Source organism: Sciurus vulgaris (genome assembly GCF_902686455.1).
Source record: "Sciurus vulgaris genome assembly, chromosome: 1".
Classification (NCBI taxonomy): Eukaryota; Metazoa; Chordata; class Mammalia; order Rodentia; family Sciuridae; genus Sciurus; species Sciurus vulgaris.
The window spans coordinates 195,904,106-195,910,979 of NC_136461.1; the positions used below are offsets into that span (position 1 = coordinate 195,904,106).

Sequence of the window (6,874 nt, forward strand, 5' to 3'; positions counted from 1 at the left end):
TCATCGCTGTGGATCTTCTCGTGATTGGTGCGGGCGGATTTCCAGGAGAAGGCCTTGCCACAGACCCTGCAGGTGTAGGGCTTCTCCTGGGCGTGCGTCCACTGGTGCTGGGCCAGGTTCGGCTTCTGCTGGTAGGCCTTGCCGCACTCGGAGCACTGGTGCGGCTTCTCCGGGGCTGCATCTTCCGGTGCGTGCGCAGCCGGCGTCGCTCCCCGAACACTCTGCCACACTGGCTGCGCGCCAGGGACCCCTCCGCACCAGGCACCCCCAGGCGACCCTGAAGGCCCGACTTTGCGCTCAACGACTCTCTGCTGGCATTGCATTCAAAATGCTTCTCCACACCTTTGAAGGGTTTGTGGCCAATTGATTTCCCACATCTATTACATTTATGTGAACTATTCTCGTCTTTCCTATCTGAACAATGTTTTAAGTGCGTTCCACACGGGTCTCGGTCTCGGAGCCTGTATCTCGAGGGAACCTCCTCTAGGCTCAGTGCAACCATCTCCTGGTGTGGGGTGCCCCTCCGCCTGCTCCTGGTCAGCACTTGTGTGTCCACCGACGCAGCTTCTCTCTGGGGATTTCCCACCACGGCCCGTGGCCTCCAAACCTGCCCTTCAATGTTCCAGGCTTTTTCTGCGCTGGAGCTCTGCACCCCGGCCTCCGCCGGCCACGGCTCCTGGCCTCGCTCCAGCCTCAGGATCACGTCCGGTGGGGTGGTTTCTTCTCGGCCTGCCAGGAAGACCAGGTTGCTGTAGTTCTCCAGGGTCACCTCCTGGTACAGACGTCTCTGTTTGGGATTCAGACACTGCCACTCCTCCTGGGTGAAGGTCACAGCGACGTCCTCGAAGGTCAGCCCTCCCTGCCGCTGATTCCCCATCTGCATAAAGACGCCCGCGGGGTCCCGAGGCCTGGAAAGGCCAAGCGGAGACCACAGGGCCGCAGATGTGCGCCAGCCCAGCCTCCAGGCTGAGTCTGCAGGATGGCGGAGGCTCCAAGAGGGACGTGTCCTTCAGGGAGCCACGGTCACCAGCCAGGGGATGCAACGCCGGCGCCTTTCCTGCCGACACTGTTTTTCGGGTCCTAGCACAGGTGAATCTGTTTCTAAGCAGATAGAAGTTAAAGGCAACTGTTTCACAAGTTTCTGCTGTCCACTTCTTATGATAGAAGGTGGAATGGAGAAGTACCACCCAGCTCTTACTCCTTCCATGGCTACAGATGGCCGACCATTAAATGCATGCAGCAGTACCTTGTCAGCACCTTGTTCCTGTAAGAGGCTGATGGTTGGTCTTCCAGCTGAGCGTGAGTGAACGTTTAGAGGCAAATTTAGTCTTTTGGCTAATTGGACCTGTCTGATTAGGACTTGTTTTGCTCTTCCTTCTGTTTATCAGTGTTAGCAAATCTGGGAGAGAAATCTAGTCCAACCTCTCCAATTGCCAACAACCGATCCTTATAATTCTCAATGATAGGCAAAGCTAAATCCAAATCCTTTAATGTAACACTTCTTTGGTCTTCTGGTGAAAGTCCTTGAACTGGGTGAACACCCAAGCATGGCAGGATGAATCCACTGTATTTTAGGACTATGTTAATATGCTTTTTCCTCCCTGATTTCTGAAAGTTGCATAATCTTTTCAAATTCTCCTGAATGTTCAGCAACTGCCACAAGGGCCATAACATTGGCTTTTTTGGCTTTTTCCAATACATCATCCAGATCGCTGTCGAAGTCCGAAGCGGAAAGGTGGCAGTGACAATCCACCAGTCCCACGCCGACCGCCCGCATCGCCACTCCTGCAGCCGCAACTTCCCTAAACCTGGGCAAGCTCTTGAAGATGTGCAGGAATCTGAGGATTTTGCATCCTCTGAATGTCAGTCAGCTGACCTGCTTTGATTTTTGTTCTTTTCACCAGTTTCTTCTTCTTCTTCTACTTCCTCAACATCATCCAAATCTTGATCTAGTTCCGCCTGTTCTTCGTTGTCAATATCTGCCATGTTGTAAGAACTTCAAATACTGGCAGCTGGTACAGGGAGTCAGGTGGCTGGAGCTCACTCTGTGGTAGTCTTGAGGCTGTGGTCCTTCTCTGGGAAAACCTGGTGTTTGATCTTAAGACCCGTAACTCACTGCACAAGCCCCATCCACATGGTCACATGATTTATTTAAAGTTAACTGAGTATAGATGTTGATCACATCTCCAAAATGCCTTCACGGCACCTTCTAGACTGGTGTTTGATCCAACAGGTGGGCATGGTAGCCCTGCCAAGCTAGCAACAACCACAGCAGAGGGCTTTCTTGAGAAAGATGGAGACTTGACAGCTAATGGACAGTGTCTTTCAGTGTGAGATCTGCTGCTTCACAAAAAATGGACATGTTGTTGGGGTTCATGAGAAATTTTATACTTTTCTGTTTTTATTTCAGTGGCGATCTAAAATATTAATATTCAGCTGCCTTTCTTAGAATCAACTGTTGGCACTTATTTTTAGTTCCAAGTTTGTGTTTACCGTCTTGTTGATATCAGCTGAAGCTCATTTAAGTTTTGGGAGCAACCGAGAAAAGAACAGAAGCCCAGTGATGCTAGGGATGACGCTAGTGATGGAGCAGTGGCCAGGTCCTCTGAGGGTCTGTTCTGTGCAGGAAGGACTCGTGGAGTCAACCAGGATACAGGGGCGAGGCTGTGAGCCATCCTCTGCAGGACTCAGTGGACCCCCATGGGGCAGGGAGGGGTACGGTCAAGGAGCGTGTGGCAACCGGGTCTCTACACAGCAGAACCTCTGTCACGTACAATTAATGCTCTTGATTGGCTTTCATTGGTTACAAAGATTGGCTTGTTGAATTGTAAGCATGATGGATTTAAAACTATAACATTTAGAAGCAAGAGGATTTTATACCCACACATTTCAGGAATTTTATATTAAAAGTAACCTCGATGCACACCAATTGTCTAAGAGACTTTTTCCCATTAAGAAGGGACATGGAAATAACTCAAGTCTGAGAAACCCTGGGCTAGTGGAGAAGGGTGGGGATGTGGATAGTAGGAACGATTTATGGAGAAGAAAGAGCAGAGGAAAGCTCAGCAAGGAGAGGCAGATCTTGGGTGGGAGAGTAGCTGTCTCTGCTGGGTGTGGCTCTGTTTTGAGGAAGTTGAAAGCAACATGAATTTATTTTTTAATTTGTTCTATTTAGATACACATGACAGTAGAGTGTATGTTGACATATTATTCCTACATGGAGTATAGCTGATTCTAGTTAGGATCCCATTCTTGTGGTTGTACATGTGGAGTTTCACAGGAAAGTTATGTCTGATTCATTCCACTGTCTTTCCTATTCCTATTCTCCCTCCCTTCCCTTCATTTCCCTTTGTCTAATCCAATGAACTTCTATTCTTCCCTCCCCTCCCTTATTGTGTGTTAGCATCTGAATATCAGAGAGAACATTTGGACTTTGGTTTTTTGGGACTGGTTTATTTCACTTAGCATGACAGTCTCCATTCCCATCCACTTACTGGCAAATGCCATAAGTTCATTCTTCTTTATGACTGACACAGCCACCTCAATGTTTATGACAGGTCAATTCATAGTCGCTCAGTTATGGAACCAACCTAGGTGCCCTTCAACCAATGAATGGATAAAGAAAATGTGGCCTGTATACACAATGGAATGTTACTCAGCAACATGAACTTAATGTCAACTTCTTGACATTGAAGAGTGCTAGCCTGTCCAAATAAGTGCTGGATGTGTGCATGGATGAGCCAGTAGATGGCTTGGTGGAGTTGATGAAGAGTGCTGGGACCTGCTTGACCACACAGAGTCACTGACAATTGAGGATCTGGGAGCATTAGGACACATCGTTCCTGAAGAAAAGAAAATCAATGATGAGATGAGACACACACATCCAAGGAACATGATTTGAATATTAAAGAATTAGGAAATGCTGTGGGGAAAGAGGATAAAGCTCTTTGTATTAGTTAATTAGGGCTGTCGTGACAAGTTAGCACAGATTGTGTAGCTAAAACAAGTGTTTATTTTTTCACTGTTCTGGAGTCAAGACCAAGGTGATGGCAAATTTGAAATCTGGGGAGGGCTCTCCTCCTGGCTTGCAGACTGCCACCTTCTTGGTGCATCCTCATATGACCTTTCCTTTGTGTGTGTGTGTGTTAGAACAAGAGAGCTGTGGCTCCTTTTCTTTTAAGGACACCAATCCCATCAGATTAGAGGCCTATCCTTATCGCTTCAGTTCAACCCTAATTACCTCCCTAGGAGTCCAGCCTCCAGATGCAGTCATGCTGGGGATCAGGGTTGGAAAAAATGAATCTGGGGGCTCACAAGTCAGACCATGACTCATCTAGTAAACATGTCTGCAAGATGGGAAAAAAGTTCCAGATCTATTGTGCGAGAGTGAAAAATTAAACATGAGATACTCTCCTTAGCTGGGTGCTTTCATTATCTCATAACTTTTTTTTCCAGGAAAACTATACCAAAGCAACAACCAACACTTAGTTTATTGCATTTTTATTCTAAGAGTTGGTAAATAATTACATTTATAACTCATATTTTGTTAAATATTAGATAAAATGAATCTGTTCTTATTGTTGAGGTGAATTCACATAACATGACATTACGTTCAGTGATGTCGATTCCACTTGCAGTGTTGTGTGACACCACCTCTGTCTAGTTCTGACCCATTCTCATCACCCCCAGAAGAGACCAAGTACCCCTTAAGCAGTCAGTCCCTATTTCCCTGTGCCCTGGTCCCTTGCAACCACTGATCTGCTGTCTGACCCTCTGGGTTGCCGATTCTGGATCTTTCATAGAAATAGATCATAGGACCTGTGAGCTTTCTGTCTGGCTTCTTGCACTTAGCATGATGTTTTCGAGGTTCATGTGTTTATAGCATGTTTCAGTTCTTCCTTTTTTATGGTTGGATTATGTTATACATGGACAATAGCACATTTTGTTTCTCCATTCATCTGTTGATGGATCCTTGGGGTGTTCCCAACATTTAGCTATTGTGAATAGGACCATCTTTTTTTTAAGCTTGTACTTTGAAGGCAAAATTTCAGCTTAAACTTTGTTAGCACTACGAAGTGAACATTTTGTTTCCTACTTGAGTGGATTTACTTCAGGGGACCTTCTGTCAGTCTGACTCATCTCCTGCTGACCACCACATCATTTCCTGGCCATTGAGTTTGGACTATGTCTCTAATCAGGGTTTATCTTGTGCAGTCAGGCTGACCCCCTTCCTGTTCACCCACCTCAGGAAAATCCAGTTTGCTGGAAGTCAACCTTCCTTGGACAACTGAAATGCTCAGGTTTTACCATCAAAGAAAACAGAAAACAGAACAAACTAGTTCTCAGAAAATGCTTGGTGTTCATCACTTTGGGTAGAAATGCAACAACAGTTCATGGAAAAAAAAAAAAAGCAATTCCTTTCTTTTTAGGAAACAGTCTTTCTATATTTTCTATTTCCAAATGCCATGGAATATTAGTTTTTGGGTGCTTCTGCCTCAACCTCTACTAATTAGAAATTCTAGCAAAATTGATTAGTTCCATGTTGCATCCTGGAAAATACAGCAAAAGTGAACATGATAAAAAATTTAAAAAGAGCCCCACATATCTTTTTGGGTTGTGAATATAATTATAGATAATTTGGAAGCAGAAAGAAGCAAAGATAAATCATCCATAATTCCAGAGAATAAAAGACCCAGAAGAACCAGAGCAATTCTAAGCCAACAAAGCAATGCTGGAGGCTTCACAATACCTGACTTCAAATTATACTACAGAGCTATCGTAACAAAAACTGCATGGTACTGACATAAAAACAGACACATAGACTGATGGTACAGAATAGAAACTACAGAGACAAACCCACACAGATACAGTCATCTGATCCTTGACAGAGGTGCCAAAAACGTACATTGGAGAAAAGAGAGCCTTTTTAATAACAGTGCCAGGAAAACTGGTTATCTATATGGAGGAGAATGAGACTAGATCCTTCTCTCTCACCCTGCACAAAAATCAACTCAAAATGGATCAAAGACCTTGGAATCAAACCAGAAACTATGTAACTTCTAGACGAAAATGTAGAGTCAACACTCCAGCATACAGGCACAGGCAATGATTTTCTCAATAGGATCCCTAAAGCTCAGGAAATAATGCCAAGAGTTAATAAAGGGATGACATCAAATTAAAAAGCTTCTGCAAAGCAAAGGAAATGATTAGGAATGTGAGGAGAGAATCCACAGAAAGGGAGAGAATCTTTGCTGGCTGCTCTTCTGACAGGGGATTAATATTATTAAGAATATATAAAGAACTCAAAAAACTTTGCACCCAAAAAACCAAATAATCCCAGTTAATAAATGGGCATGTGAATTGAACGGATACTTCTCAAAAGAAGAAATACAAATAGGCAACAAATATATTTATGAGGTTGAAAAAATGTTCAACCTCATTTGCAATTAGGGAAGTGAAAAAACTACACTGAGCTTTCACTCACACCAGTCATGGTGGCAGTCATCAAGAATTCAAATAGTAAATGCTGGAGAGGGTGCGGAGAAAAAGGAACACTTTTACACTGTTGGTGGGACTGTAAATTACTACAGCCTGTATGCAAATCAGCATGAAGTTTCCTCAAAAGACTAGGCATTGAACCACCATGTGACTCAGCTATCCCACTCCTCAGTATCTATCCTGAAGAATTAAAGTCCCCTCACTACAGGGATACATGCATGCCTGTGTTTGTAGCAGCACAATTCACAACAGCCAAACTGTGGAACCAGCCTAGTGTCCATCCACAGATGAGTCGATGAAGAAAATGTGGTATATATACAGGACGGAATTTTATTCAGCCATAAAGAAAAATGAAATTATGTGATTTTCACGCAAA

The 6,874-nt window shown here is 44.5% G+C and overlaps 1 pseudogene across 1 annotated transcript; it reads right to left on the reverse strand.

Annotated features, from left to right (window-relative positions):
* Positions 1 to 1,009: 1,009 nt before the first annotated feature.
* LOC306652771 (putative deoxyribonuclease TATDN3) lies at positions 1,010 to 1,802 on the reverse strand (annotated as a pseudogene). Its single transcript has one exon. The product of its transcript is annotated as a putative deoxyribonuclease TATDN3 (transcript).
* Between the last annotated feature and the right edge of the window lie 5,072 nt (positions 1,803 to 6,874).